Below are 16,715 nucleotides of genomic sequence, written 5' to 3'. Positions count from 1 at the left end.
CGGATGATGATTTCAATCCAGTTTTTGGTACAAAACTCTGAGATGTTGAACCATTCCTGAGTGAGTGGGGGCAATGGGAAGGTACAGGTTTTGATGTTTCGCAGGCCCCTAGGGCTGATTATTTTGTAAGTACTTATGGAGAAAGAATTTGTCCCACCATTGGAAGTTGGCTGCATTGTATAAATCCTCTATTTTGCGAAATTGTGCACATAGGTGTTTGTAGACTGAACGAGGTACTGAGTGAGAGGAAGAGAAGAAATCGGTTGGAAACAGGGTAAATAATTAATCTTAGATCCTGAATTTGACTGGTATGATGTCATGGATAAAAAAAATGAATGTAAATTATGGCAATGAGGATAACAAGGTATTAACAAGGTCCAAACTTTCTAAGGGCTGATGGCTGCACAATTAAACTTCTATAGGTTCAAAAGCAAGAAAAAGTACATTTGATCATGTGCGCTCGATCAGTTGAATAAAGAGAGAGTGGGTAATTTTAACTCACTTTCACATCGAGTTCATGTAGAGGGGTACATTTGTGGCACAGGGACATTTGAAGTGTTCTTTGATATGCTGACTGTGGATGGCTGCCAGCTAGTGATATGCTAGAAGTAACTCTGTGGAACGTAAAGACAGAAGGAGAGCAGTGCCATCTAGGTGCAGCATTATTAAGACATTTTTCTCCATAAAAGACAATTGGTAACTTGCCCGGGTTGGAATGATGTACCCCGTGTGGTAGGCCGCGACCTAACCCTCCTTGGTCTGTCACACACGAGGCCCAGGAGGAAGAGAGCGCGAGGCGGGTCTCTGGCATCTTTTATAGCTCCCCCCAGCAATCTCTCTGATGATAGCAAAGATCCCTGGGATATGTAGTCCAGGTGTATAGTCATGGCTAACAAATATGATGTCAGTTAGGAATACCGGGCACTTAGGGTTACAGGGTTAAGGGTTAGGGGTTAGGGGTTTCCCCGACTTGTTCATTCCCCAACTTAGTTAGGGTAGGCGGTACACTTTGGTGGGGGTGGGTCAACCATGCCTCGTGACCTTTGATCTCTGTGAACCCGCCTTCTGACCTTTGACTTCTGGGGGAAGTCCTTGTTGCAATTCCTGAGTCTTAGCCTTATTCTTCAAGGGATAACACTAACCCCTAACCCTACCTCTAAACCTAACCCTAAACCCTAACCCTAAACCCGACCCTGACCCTAACCCCTAACCCTATACAGAAACGACAGAGCATGGGTGCTCAACCTGTGGCTCTCCAGCTGTTGCGGAACTACAATTCCCATGAGGCATTGCAAGCCGCTGACAGGTACAAGCATGTCTCCCAAAGGCTGAGGCATTATGGGAATTGTAGTTTTGCAACAGCTGGAGAGCCACAGGTTGAGCACCCATGCGACAGAGGATCACCGCATTTTGCAAATGTAGTCCATATTGCTACAATTGTAGAAGCAGATGAATGGTTTATTAGCTCCTCTGGCAATCTTGTCTTGGCTAGTTTCAGAATCACTAGTGTGACATGGCCCATATAATACCAGCCCCATGTTACTAACACACATATACATATATATATGTATATATATATATTAGTTGCAGAAACCTCAAACATTTCTGAAACTATTACAAAAGTTGTTTTCCTCTGTGGTTATTTTTTTTTTTGCCTTGGACTGAGCTAAGCCCCGTAGAAGAAACTTTATTTACTTGTAGGCTGTGTTGAAGGTTAATCAAGGTATTTTTAAGAAGGTCCCTAAGGAAAATGGTGCTCATCAATCTTTTGAAAGACAGTTTAAAATAGGAAAAAAATTGTATAGTTGGAGGGCAAACAATATAGGCTACAAGTATTCTGCCTCCCTGTGAATTTGCAAATGTGTCATTTTGACTTTAGACAGTTTTTTACAAGACAAGCTAGGGGGTAAACTCTATAAGACTTTGCTCAATTCATGGTCACAAATCACATTACCAGCTAACAGAAATGTTCCACATAAATCCCCCGCGGTGCTTTGTTGCTGTTATCGCTATTTGTTGTCCAGAGACTGACGTACATTAACCAGAAAACCGAGAATAAACTGCTAGAGAAGAAATATTTCGGAAAACAAGGATTAGGATGAAGTGAACTCTGCAGCTTTCTTTTAAAGTAACATTGCAATTTTTAAAAAGAACACACACATTTGTATGTAAAATTTAGGTACGTTTGTTATTCCCAGTGGTCGTCATGAATCCTTGGCACTGGCCTCTCTCATGGGAGAACATTAAAAGCTAGGATAATCAATCTTACCCAATCAGCATTTCTCAGGGAAGGTTTATGAGGGTGATACCTGCCACTTTCAGAAAGGGCTCACACATTTATAACATTTTTTGTCTAACTGTAAGGCTAAATGATCTGTAGGAGCCTTAGATATGCAATTTTTTCCCAAGCTGGACCAATGTATGTGTCATACCTAACCAATCCCCATGGAAACTGAAAATGTATGTAGTAGGCACAACTACTTTAGTGATAGCTGCTGGCTTCTGGGTTCCATGCCAAGCCCTGCTGCTTATTAAACACAGAGGGGTGCTCTCTTGGCACGGATGCAATTCAGAGAACACATTTTCTCAATGCAAACCATTCTCTAATTGGATAAGGGGGGTCATGACATCACATCCCTGCATCTCCACCTCATCCAATCAGAGAATGCTTTGCATTTATTGAGAAAATGCAAGTTATTCTCTGAATGGCACAAATGCCAAGTGAGAAATCTCTTTTGTTCACAATGCAGAGGGGCAGCTACTCGGCAGGGGCCAGGAAACCAGCGGTGATCACTATAGTAGCAGTGCCAACCACAGTGATTTCCAGCTTCCACAGGGATCTTCCAGGTATGACACATATTTAATTGCATTGGTTAAAGCTGGATAATTGTAAGCATGCAAAAATATTTATACCTAAACTTCAGATTTAAAAGTATGCAGCGCACCCCCCTTAAGGGCCAAAGTGAACTGGGATCCCCCACCATGCACAGCCAGGCACACCACATTTTCACAGTCACTTCCGAGTCAGAAAAGAGCCCAGTACTTTGTTTTGTTCTTTTTTTGAGGGATTAGAACTTTAATGGAGATTGGAAATAATGGGATGCCCACTTGACTCCAAACAAACTTCAGGGACTTCTCGTATATACAGTTTATATACACTTCTCTGCTTCCTCCAGCACTCACTTGCTGAACTCTGCTATGTCAGCCTGTAGCAATTTTGTAGCAAAGGCCCATTACAGACAGGGACTCGCAGCCCCTATACTTGGATACAGGGGGACACAGCTCACACTTTCCCAGTGTGACCAGCACTTCCTCCCTCTTTGTGGTCACAGATGCCAACACTTCAGGCACTGCCAACCTGCCTGGCTGCAGTTACCATTTTCAATAGCCCTCCAGGCTATCTTCTCCACAGTCCTCCCAAACTTACTTTCTCTCCACAGTCCTCCCAGATTGGCACTTACCAGCTCACCAGGCTGACTTCTCAGGAGATCTTCTGAGCATGCTGACCTGCTCCCGCTGTCTTTTATTTTGCTCTCGTGCCTCTAGGAAGAGCTTCCTCATGTGTTGTGGGAAATCCTTCCAGCACCCTGGCCCCAGGTCAGAGGCCCACCAGACTAGGAGGCACACTGCAAGGGCCTCCAACAGCCTCCTCAGCACTCCATCTCCATCTCCCACCCGACTGCCCCTGCTGGCATGACTCATGCCCATTCATGAGGTGGCCTACTCCCTGCCGGCCTATTTGTTGGGGATTGGCTGAGACCCTCATAAATGTGACAAGCAGCGTCTCCTAGCCTCCATCCACTACATCTGGAAGCTTCTCCAAAGTTCCAGAAAACAGGGGAGCACCAGAAATGCTGCTTGCTGAGTCATCCAGCCTCCCCGAGTCACTCAACTCCTGGCCAGATTCAACCCAGGCCTGGCTCTCAGCCAAATACATTTACCTACACTGACAGTTAACTATATACAACTAGCACACTAGCTTAAGGGTGTCGTTGGCGCCTTCACACCGTAACCCTATAGAGGTGCTCTTGATGAAAGCAAGAATTGGCCTTGCTGTCAAAAATTTTAATAATATGCACCTGTCAAATAGGGATGAGCCGAACACCCCCCAGTTTGGTTTAAACCAGAACATGTAGATAGGCAAAAAGTTTGAGCGAACACGCAAACCCTATTAAAGTCTATGGGATACGAACACGAAAAGTCAAATGTGCTCATTTTAAAGGCTTATTTGCAAGTTATTGCCATAAAAAGTGTATGAGGACTTGGGTACTGCCCTAGGGGACATGTTTTTAAAACAATAATTTTTTCAGTAGTGCTTAAAGTGAAACAATAAAAATGAAATATTCCTTTTTATATTGTGTCTGGGGGTCCCCTTAGTCTGCCTGTAAAGTGGCGCATCTGTGTGATGTGTAGAACAGTGCCGCAGCAAAATTAAATTTCTAAAGGAAAACATTTCATTGAAACTTGCTTGCGGCTGTAATGTAATGTATTGCCGCCTCAGATGAAAAATCTAATTGATGTGGGTCCCCCCCCCAGTACATTCCCCTTTGGGTCTGGTATAGATTTTAAGGGGAACTCCACGCCAAAATGTAAAAAAAAATTGGCGTGGGGTCCCCCCCAATATCCATACCAGACCCTTGTCCGAGCATACAACCTGAGGGACAGGATAGAGGGGGGGCAGGAAGCCCCTGAACCATACCAGGCCACATGTCCTCAACATTGGGTCCCCCCCCAAAGCACCTTGTCCCCATGTTGATGGGGACAAGGACCTCTTCCTGACAACCCTGGCTATTGGTTATCAAGGTCTGTGGGTGGAGGGCTTATCGGAATCTGGAAGCCCCCTTCAACAAGCGGGGCTCCAGATCCTGGCCCCTCTCCCTATATGAATGGGAATTGGATACATTTTACCCCTAGCAAAGTCTCTGCCACAGACCTTCCCAAAGGTGGAGATGTATTCGGTCCAGAATCCTTCTCAACACAGGATTAAGCACCCGGATCTCTCTTAAATAAACTCTTGGTGAACTCAGAACTGACAGACGACCATCACTCAGCCTCTCGGTAATCGTGCGTCCTTCGATGAAGTTCACGGCCTCTCCTGAGATGCCAGCCTCGTGCTCGGTGCTCTCCAAGACAGGTTCTTCATCAGGTGGCTTCCTCCCTCAGGACAGACAGCACAGGACCACTCTGCGATTGTAGACCCAGTCTGACTACCAGGCCTACTTAGTAGAACATAACCCCGGACCAACGTGGTCTCGGAGCCAGGAACACTTGAATACGCACCCCCGGCCATGAGGACCACACACAGGGGGTGGTGGGACGACAGACCTGTGATCGACGACCGCAAACTAATTACGTCTGTCCCTTAAGTACTCTCCCCCATCATGCACAGCGAGGCGATCAACCCCCACTGATTGGCTGCTGAGGAAAAACACCAAATATGCCCTGACTCGACTGCTGCCACCCTTGGCCTGGGTGGTACCGACACCCCAGAAAACAATAGTGGTCACTCACAGTATGGCCATGGCTGGATAAGAGGCCCAAATTTGGTAAAACAATACAGCCAGAGGTAATTAAATCTCTGACCACCCTCTAAATTTAAGGCAGCGCCAGCTATGAAAGTAGCGGGGCGCTACACTTTTAAAACTTTTAAATACTTCATAGTCCAGGTTTAGTGGGTACTATACACATTTTTTAAATTGGATCCATTGATACTTTACCTTTTTATTTCCAGTAAAGCCTGGTACACACAATGAGATTATTGTATGAACGATCGTCCGTTTTTTTTAAATGTTTTGCATGCTAATCTCCAGTTAAAAAATGGAGAGTTTACTAAAGTACAGACATTTTTCTACAACAGAATAAAAATTTTGAAGCGATGTCATGTGTTGTATTTGTATTGTATTTTCAGACAAAATCTGTACTGATTAAACAAAAATTGTACGATCTGTTATGCCCTGTACACACGAACGGTCAATCCGATGAGAACGGTCTGATGGATTTTTCCATCAGTTAACCGATGAAGCTGACTGATGATCAGTCGTGCCTACACACCATCAGTTTAAAAACCGATCGGGTCAGAACGCTGTGACGTAAAACACAACGACGTACTGAAAAAAATGAAATTCAATGCTTCCAAGCATGCGTTGACTTGATTCTGAGCATGCTTGGATTTTTAACCGATGGACGTGCCTACAAACGATCGTTTTTTTTCTATCGGTTAGGTATCCATCGGTTAATTTTAAAACAAGTTTCACATTTTTTAGCCGATGGATAAATAACCGATGGGGCCTACACACGATCGGTTTGGTCTGATGAAATGGTCCATCAGACCGTTCTCATCGGATTGACCGATCGTGTGTATGCAGCATTATTGTACGAGAACAATTTTCATATTTGTCCCTAAGAGAATTTCGACTAAAAGCTGTTTACTAATGATCAGATTATCATACGATCGCTTAGGAAGCAGCATTTGCGATTTTCTGGGCCTTAAGGCAGACATCTCATAGAGCTCTGACATGATAATATTTTGTTTCTTTTTTTTTAATGCCTCCACTTATCTGTTTTAGGTTTTCCTAATTTCTAAGAGTGGTTGTAAAACTGTTTTTAAGCAACTCCTTGACAGAATATTTTAATATTTCTTTCAGGGAAATTGTAGGAAAACTATGGTAAATGTACTGTTTATCTTCTGAAAAAGTTTTGAAGTGTCGTCCTTGCGATAGAGCAGCTGTGGAATCTTCATCTCAATGTCTTGATTGTCTCTTATCGGGCAAAGCTTCTTTTGTTCTGCTTGTAGGTGTGTTGAATTTATGACAGTATGTTCTAGGCACGTAGGGGGCTAATGTGTTTACATGTCATAGATAATAGTTGTTAGTACTTCTTTATCAGATTCAAGCAGCGAAACTTAAAGATGAACAAAAGTTTAAAGTTGTTGTAAAGACATTTCACAATTTCTATTTAAAAATGGAGAGCATTTAAGCCTTTGCGTTCTTCGCTGGTTCAACGTGACATTCGCTACTGCTGGAACTATCCTTTCCAATTGCAATTTACCTATAACGGTAGATCATACTCCTTCTCTACGTTTGCTGACGGTGATTTTTTTTTGCTGAAGTTGGTATTTATCTCACATAACCCCTCGTCTCAGGCCCCGTACACACGGCCGAGGAACTCGACGTGCCAAACACATCGAGTTCCTCGGCGAGTTCAGCCCTGAAGCCGCCGAGGAGCTCGGCGGGCGAGTTCTCCCATAGAACAACGAGAAAATAGAGAACATGTTCTCTATTTTCTCGACGAGTTCCTCGGCGGCTCCATCGGGCCGAAAGTGTACACACGACAGAGTTTCTCGGCAGAATCCGGCTCTGACCGAGTTTCTCGCTGAATTCAGCCGAGAAACTCTGTCGTGTGTACGGAGCCTAAGAACCAATCAAGATCCAGCGGCCCCCCTCCCCCGCTTTCACCTCGTTGGTCTTCCTCATCATCAAAGAAAGCTTCAACTCCATGTCGAGTTACCTGAGACCTTCCTGAACCATGGCAGTTGATTTTTTTCTTGTGGCGGTGGTCCTCTTACGGGACATTAGCCGCTGCCTATGTTTTGTTTACATTTTTTATGTGCCTTAAACCTGGGGTTTTTGTTCTCTAGGTTACATTGGTCTTGTTAATTTATGGACTTATTTACCATCTTCCTGCTAATTGTTTAATTGTTGGTTTACTATAAATGTTTTCCATTTTTTTGCTTATGGGCTCCTAGGAGGGCATTTTATTTTACTTCCTACATAATATTTGTGTTGGGAAGAGGCTATGCACTCCCCCAGTTTTTCTGACTCTTCCCATTGGTTACCTTTGGAGGAGACTCCCTCATTCCCAGAACTTGAGTTATGGATTACGTTGTCACTTTAATTACTGCTTTCAGCCATTGAACTTAATTATCCATGTTACACTCTTCAATACTGGGCGTTCCAAGCCCACATATCTTTTACTATCTTTTCTTTTTACTCATTATTCTATTCTTAACCTTTTTTCCTTTTCCTTTCTGAGGGTCAGCTGGAATTTCTCTTGGTTTACCAAGATTCATTTATGTTGTGGGTACTTTTGTCAGTCTACAGTTACTTTTTTCCTTTGTCATGTCCAAATTAACTAATACCATTGGAACCGTACGACTGCTCTCCCATAATGTTCAGGTGTTGAGCTCTCCTTCTAAGGGTATGAAGGTATTTAATTACTATAGGTTGCTAGGCCCTGACATTGTAGCTCTTCAGGAAACACATTTTACTCCTGCTTTCACTCCATACTATATACATAAAGATTACCCGGTTTGTTACTTTGCTAATGCTAAACGGGGGTGGCGCTATGTTTGTCACAATGGCTTTCATTTACCGAAAATAAAATACTTAAAGACAAAGAAAGGCGATACTTTTTGGTGAAAAGGCACTTGGGGAGAGAACTTGGTAACGTTTTTGGTTTATTATGCCCTTAATACGAACCAGGTGGCCTTTTTGCATTTCTTACTTCCATCTCTAGCACCGGACTTAGAAGGGAATGTTATCTTGGCAGGCGATTCTATTCTGGTGCTGGATCATATAATAGAGAAATCTCACATATCTCAACTGCAGTCCCCCCTAAACCAAGCAGCAAACTTGTTCAGCTGTTACATCATCATGATCTTATTGATGCTTGGAGGGAGGCCAATCCTACCACTCGAGACTACTCCTATTTTTCTAGAGCCCATAATCACTATATATACATTGATGATGTATTTCACCTCTCGGGTTACTATCCAAACTGCTCTTGGCTAAAATAGTCTCGATGCCCTGGTCCAACCACGACCCTGTACTTTTGTTGTTCTCTATAAATTGGCTAAATCTCATCACACCGCATGGCCAGTCCCGACACTCTCATGGGGAAACAGCTTCAAATGCTCTCAAGCGAACCGATTTACCTGCTCTGCTAGCAGGGCTGTCCTCCAAAGATCCCTTTGGGGCGGATGATCCGGCTCTCCTCTGCAGGCCGCAGTCTCTCGCTCTCAGTCACACACAGACCTCCTGTTGGCAGTTGAGATGGCATTCAGAGAGACCTACACAAGTCCTGCTTGTCCTTTTTATCTGGTTACCCAGCAGGCTGTTTGACGACACTATGCCTTGTGGGTTCGCAGCTTAGCATTGTGGGTCTGGTAGTTCTCAAACTAATTTACACAGTAAGGCCACGTACACGCGGTCGTTCCAAACCGATGAGAATGGACCGAAGTTCAGTTTCATCGGACCAAACCGACCGTGTGTATGGCCCATCGGTCTGTTATCCTTCGGTCCAAAATTTTAAAACATGCTTTAAAATCGAACCGATGGACCGCTGACCGATCGGTCCAAACTGATGGTTAGTACAGAAAAGCATCGGTTCAAAACCCGCGCCTGCTCAGAATCAAGTCGACGCATGCTTGGAAGCATTGAACTTCGTTATTTTCAGCACGTCGTGTGTTTTACGTCACAGCGTTCTGAGCCGATCGGTTTTTGGAACGATGGTGTGTACGCACATCAGACCGTCAGGCCACTTCAGTAGTGAACTGATGGAAACGGCCCGTCGGACCATTCTCATCGGTTTGGATCGACCATGTGTACACGGCCTAAGAGTCACTCCCTCATTAAACCACACATCCCACGATGCATCACTATTATCCCTTTAACCCAGAAAATAAATGTTCAAATGGTTTCAATGGTCAAAACTTTCAATGGTCACCAGAGGGAGCCAACCCCTTTGCTGAATAAACATTACATAACTTAATGCAATAATTCATCATCTGATGACGACTGGGGATCCAGGAGGCTTGCCGCTCGCACCCTACCACTCAAGACGCTTAGGCTCTGAGTTTATTTTTGGGTATCATATTGGACCAAGGTCCCCTTTGTCCATAATATACACTGGTCTATCCTACCAGTCTATATACTCTGGTGTGCTAGCTGAGCATCTCCTGGATTTCCCCATTGCTTACCAGCAAAAATAGTCATACTGTATCCCTGCATTTGCATCATTATGATTATTTACCCTTGACTGTAATACTGTTTAAGACAATGCCAGTATCTTGTGTCAAGGCTGACTGTTGGGTCATCCAACACGGCCACCTCTACATTCATTGCCCTGAAGAAGCGTTTCCAGATGCATAACATGTAGAGCAAGTTCTTTTCTACATTTGGTCCTTCTTCATGGTTATCCATTCCTCATTTGTATCTTCAATGTTTTCTTTCTTATCTTATTGTATGTTTTGAATTATTTTGATACAATTGTATACCATTGGAAATGTTATGATAACATTTGAAAGGGCCATTTAAAGTGTTTGTATGTATACCCTCTCTGCCCACTTGCACCTACAGGTAAGCCTACATTAAGGCTTACCTGTAGGCAGTGTTGCTTATCTTACTTTAAAAACGTAATTAGTTACAGTTACAAATTACTTCTCCGAAAAAGTAATTGTGTTAGTGACTCAGTTACTACATTGAAAAAGTAATTAGTTACTCAGCAAAGTAACTGTGACTTTTTTAAAAATATTCTACAACATGCCTCACTGTGCCATCTGTAACATGCCTCACTGTGCCATCTGTAACATGCCTCACTGTGCCATCTGTAACATGCCTCACTGTGCCATCTGTAACATGCCTCACTGTGCCATGTGTAAACATGCCTCACTGTGCCATGTGTAAACATGCCTCGACGATCTCCCTACCTTCTCCTGTTTGCAGAGATGTCAGACGGCGGCCATCCATTATTCAAAAGCCACGCCTTCTCCTCAGGCTGTTCCGTGATAGGCGGAACAGTAATTTTCCTAGCAGAGCCTCTGTTCAGTGTTCTGCCTATCACGGATGTCCGCATCCACAGAGGCTCTGCTGGAAAAATTAGTGTTCCGCCTATCACGGAACAGTCAGAGGAGGAGGCGCGCTTTTTTAATAATGAATGGCCGACGGCTGAGTCACAGGTAGATGTAATTGCGGTAACGCCGCCCAAGTAATGGGAACGGCGTTACCGTGAGGGGAAGAGTAATCAGGTAGATTACTCGTTACCCTCAAAAGGGGCATCGTTAGGTAACAGTGTTTATTTAAACACTGTTACCTACAACACTGCCTGTATGTGCTTGCAATATCTCCTTAACCTACATGGTTAAGAAGATATTTGCAGAAAGGCGGGCGCCGATGTCTACGGCGCATGCGCACCGATGTCTACGGTGCATGCGCGCCGTAGACAACAGTGCAGGCGCACTAAGCGCGTTGGCTCTTGAATGGGAGCCTGCCGGAAAGTGCCAGAAATGTGCGCATGTGCGTTGGATCGTTCCGTTCTGCGCGCATGTGCGGGAGTGACGTCATCGCCACTCCGGCCAGTCACAGCGTCGGAGCAGCGATACCCGGAAGTCACTCTGGGTATCATGGCAGTGACGGAGGACATGTCCAAGGACCGCTCCGGGGGTTTTGATCTAAGGTAAGTAATTGATAATGAGCTAGTATGCTAGTCATACTAGCTCATTATGCCTTTGCCTTGTATATATTTTTTTCCAGGGGTATACAACCACTTTAATAATGTTGTTACAGACAATCTTATGTTGCCCAGTCCCATCATGCCTCTGCCTGTGGGAGTCATGCTTGTAACTGTCAGCCTTGAAATGCCTCATTTGTAACATGCCTCACTGTGCCATCTGTAACATGCCTCACTGTGCCATCTGCAACATGCCTCACTGTGCCATCTGTAAACATGCCTCGACGATCTCCCTACCTTCTCCTGTTTGCAGAGATGTCAGACGGCGGCCATCCATTATTCAAAAGCTGCGCCTCCTCCTCAGGCTGTTCTGTGATAGGCGGAACAGTAATTTTCCCAGCAGAGCCTCTGTTCAGTGTTCCGCCTATCACGGATGTCCTCTGTGGGGCGGGGCCGAGTAATACAGTGAGCAGCTATGGCCGCTCGCTGTATCACTGTATCACGGGAGCGCGCCCGCAATTACTCACCACCATGCGAGCTCTCACATGACTGTGGTCAGTACTTGCGGGGAGGACCAGAGACAGTCGCCGAGGGACCCCAGAAGACGTGGATCGGGGCCACTCTGTGCAAAACTACCTGCACAGTGGAGGTAAGTATAACATGTTTGTTATTTTAAATGAAAACATTTTTTTCCTTTACTAACAGGGAAAAAGACCAACTTCCTAAATTCTTTTGTCCCATTTGTAAACTTATAACTCCCTCTGCTGACCAAGAATAAAAATGGCAAGCGGCTCATCAATTTACAGGGTGGCCTTATTCAGTATTTATAAGCTATAAATTCATCTGAAAGCATTTAGTGAGATATATTGATTATTTGAAAGCATTATGTAGCAAGATACAGAAACCTGGATTGCTTCCACTGCTGTGGAAATCTGGTCTGCTAATTATTGGGCCAGATGCAGTATATTTAAATATAATGAGATGATATTCATTTGGAAAGTTTTTGCATGTAGGTCATGACTTTATTACCCTTAAGGATTTGGTAAAATGTGGTATTTTTTGCTATTTTGCTGATATAAACCTGAGGCTGAATGAGGATAGAAGTCATAATAAGCCACATTCTGGGAAACCTTTTAAGATGAGAGCGGAGAGTTTCAGAATTGAAGGATAATCATTCCTTGACTGCATTAGGATGATCTTGCAGCCAAAAAGTGAGATTAGGAATGATGGGTGCTGTTCTGTAAAGTACTGCGGAGAGCAGTGTTGATGGGCAATGAGACTAACCATTGGGGGATCTGATCGTTAGAAAGCGAATAATCAGAACCTTGAATAATCCCCCCGGTTCACCTGACATGCTCATCCACTATTCATCATGTCAGGCAATTCCCCATCACTGCCTGTGAGGCAGAACCGAGGTGAATAGGAAATTGGATGACATTTTCCAACCTGTAAATTCTATTTGTGACTCAGAATCAGGCTTCCTGTAGTTCACTCTTCATACCCAGTGATATAGTCCCATGATCATTTGTAAAATGCAACATATTCTTTTCTTGAACGGTGACCTTAACACTGGCCATAGGCACATCTTGCAATGACTATGACATCTAGCAGCCCCAGAGATCTAGGGCAAAGTAAGCCATGGCTGTTTGTGTATCAATTCTGCATTTATATATAATATATGGAATGATTTTTCAGAGGTGCCATTCACACTGGGCTTTTTACCTGCATTTAGGTGCAGTCCGTTTGGCTGCATTTAGAGAAAATACAGTTGTATTCAAAATTATTCAACCCCCACTGAAATTGATTGTTTTGCCCAGTTTGACATTGATTTTGATCATTCAGTCATCCTGCTTACAATTAAATCAAAGAGGCACGTGTAGGTCAGACAAATATAACATAACATTTATAATGAAATAACCACAAATGTCTTTTCTGTGATCACATCATTATCAGTTTTATTCAACCCCCAATTGACATTCAATCTTAGTACTTAGTACAACATCCTTTTACAGTTATAACAGCTTTTAAACTTGAAGCATAGCTTGACACAAGTGTCTTGCAGCAATCTACGGGTATCTTCGCCCATTCGTCATGGGCAAAAGCCTCCAGTTCAGTCACATTCTTAGGCTTGCGCACTACAACTGCTTTCTTTAAGTCCCACCAGAGGTTCTCAATCGGATTTAAGTCTGGTGACTGCGATGGCCACTCCAAAATGTTCCAGCCTTTAATCTGCAACCATGCTCTAGTGGACTTGGAGGTATGCTTGGGATCATTGTCCTGTTGAAAGGTCCAACGTCTCCCAAGCCTCAGGTTTGTGACGGACTGCATCACATTGTTATCCACTATCTCCTGGTACTGAAGAGAATTCATGGTACCTTGCACACGCTGAAGCTTCCCTGTACCTGCAGAAGCAAAACAGCCCCAAAGCATGATTGACACCCCGCCATGCTTCACAGTAGGCAAGGTGTTCGTTTCATCATAGGCCTTGTTCTTCCTCCTCCAAACATAGCGTTGATCCATGGGCCCAAACACTTCTAATTTTGTTTCATCAGTCCACAGAACACAATCCCAAAACTTCTGTGGTTTGTCCACATGATTTTTGCATACTGCAGTCGACTCTTCTTATTCTTTGGAGACAGCAAGGGGGTGCGCCTGGGAGTTCTGGCATGGAGGCCTTCATTACGCAGTGTGCGCCGTATTGTCTGAGCAGAAACTTCAGTACCCACATCTGACAAATCTTTTCTCAGTTCCTCACCAGTCACAAGGGGACTTTTCTCCACTCTACGCTTCAGGTAGCGCTCAGCAGTCGAAGTCAGCATCTTCTTTCTGCCACGACCAGGTAGCGTTTCAACAGTGCCCTTTGGCTTGAATTTGTGAATGATGCTTCCTATGGTGTCTCTTGGTATGTTTAACATCTTTGCAATCTTCTTATAGCCATTGCCCTTCCTGTGAAGAGTAATCACCTCTTCTCTTGTCTTCCCGGACCATTCTCTTGACTTCACCATGTTTGTAACCACACCAGTAAATGTCTAGAAGGAGCTAAGTATCACAGTCATTTTAAAGCTGCCTGATTGGTGCTTATTAGGCTTTATTGCTGCTCCCTGACATCCACAGGTGTTTTCAATACCTGATTGAAAACACTTCAATGAACCTCTGTTCTTCAGAGTGGTAGTCTTTAAGGGGTTGAATAATTGTGTAAATGAAGAATTCACAAAATAAACATTTACTACTGTATTACAAAACCAATTGATGTCATTTTAGTTGCATATGGTTCTTTAAGAAGTCCTTGTAGGATTTCATTCTGAATACAATTACAAATGTACACTAAATTCCCTAAAACCCTTTACAGCATTGGGGGGTTGAATAATTTTGAACACAACTGTAGAATTCTATGCTTCCAGGGTTGGATTAGAAACTATAAACATGGCTAAATTGCATTGGATTTTGCCACCCCATGTGACTCATCTGGACCTCTTGGGTCAAGCAGAGTCTATTTAAGGGGTCTTTCACCCCATACGTGCATGAAAATTTATGGAATCTGAGTTTTCATGTGCATCAGTTATGTGCCCTATTCACCTCAATGTTGATGTCATGTCAGTTTTTTTTCCCGTGCAGAAAAAATCTGCATGTTATACCAGTGTTCTGGTGTGAACAGGATACATAGAGAACACCTTTTTTTTTTTTGCGCCATTGCAGAATGCTTGCAGAAAAACTGACGTCTCTGCACCATGGTGTGAACAAGGCTGGCTCCTGGGTTTGGTGCGCTTTGTAGGTGTGGGTAGTTTAGGGACAGGTCACCTGTCTGGCAGGGAGAGGTTCCAGACGAGTAGGGAAAGGACAAGGACATGATGTTTGGGTATGGAGCAGCCAGGTCGCAATCCGCCCCTCAAGACAGATGCTGTTGGCACATCCGAAACCTGCTCTGCTACATGTTCCCAGTCAAGTGCCTTCCCGAAGGGATTGCTGTGAATTGCTGAACTTTACCTTTAACCCTTTCGCTGCCAGGTCATTTTTGCAATTTTTCCTTTGCTTTTTATTTTTCACTTATAGCTTTGAGAATTTGTAAAAGACCCCAAACCATATATTTTCTGAAAGCACATGATAAGTAGAATAAAAAGAAGGTGCTACTGATTTTTTAGACCCTGCGCAAATGTTTATCAAACCAATAGATTTGAAATAAAATACACTTAAACCATTATTAGCAGATAAAAACACAGCAAATTTTACAAAATTCTTACTAAATATAAAAGCTTAACATGTATTGAGCGAATAAATAACAAATATTATGGGGTTTTTCACTCTGATCAGCGGGTTGTAATCCACTGATCAGAGTTATAGAATTGTCCAGCAGAGTCTGCTGAACAATTGTGATATAAGCTTATGGTCTTTGAAGTGACCATAAGCTTATAGGTGAGGGAGAAATGAGGTCCGTACGCCGTACGGACCTGGGCACCTGCGGCCACTTCTGTACTTCAGTACGACGTACTGACCTGGCAGTGAAAGGGTTAATACAAATTCTGTTATCTGCAACTGGACTTCGATTGTATTTTGCTGTCACACCACACTGCACCTCCCCACAAGCAGCTAAACCTGCTTTAGAGTAGAAAGAGCCAAACACAAAATAAAAGTAAATTTAGCCCCATAGCACAGGGCTCTGGCATTTAGCTGTGGGTGGTGGACAAGGGTTTGCCCTCCAGCCCCGCTCTTGGCAGCCTGTCAAAGTCTGAGAGGTTGGCAACTGCTGTGGCTGGATGGGTTTGGACAGTGCATCGATCACTAGTTTGTTTAGGGTAGTATGTGCCCAGGGAAGAATGCCTACAAGGTAGATTTTTTTGTGTTCCAGGCATTGGTTCCTGGGCCTAAATGGAACTGCCACTTGGTGCACCATTTGGCCCTGTCTAGCCGCAACAGCATTCTGCCTTTCAAAGAGTTTTGGCTAGTGGGGCTGGAAGATGCTCCTGTGCCCACCACCCACAGATAATTGCAAGATTCCCATGCAAGACCCATGGGGCCTTTTACTTCCTTGATAACTTCTGCTGTGAAAGAAAAAGAAAAGCTAAATGCATGAGTGCCAATGTGAACTAGGCCTAAGGGATCCAGGAGTCGGCCCAGGACTGCACCAATCCTGGGAACTATGGGCCAGATTCACAAACGAGATACGACGGCGTATCTACTGATACGCCGTCGTATCTCTGTTTCTAACTATGCGACTGATTCATAGAATCAGTTACGCATAGCTAGCCCTAAGATCCGACAGGTGTAATTGAATT

Source organism: Rana temporaria, chromosome 8, assembly GCF_905171775.1.
Source record: "Rana temporaria chromosome 8, aRanTem1.1, whole genome shotgun sequence".
NCBI lineage: Eukaryota > Metazoa > Chordata > Amphibia > Anura > Ranidae > Rana > Rana temporaria.
This window is presented reverse-complemented; position numbering follows the sequence as displayed.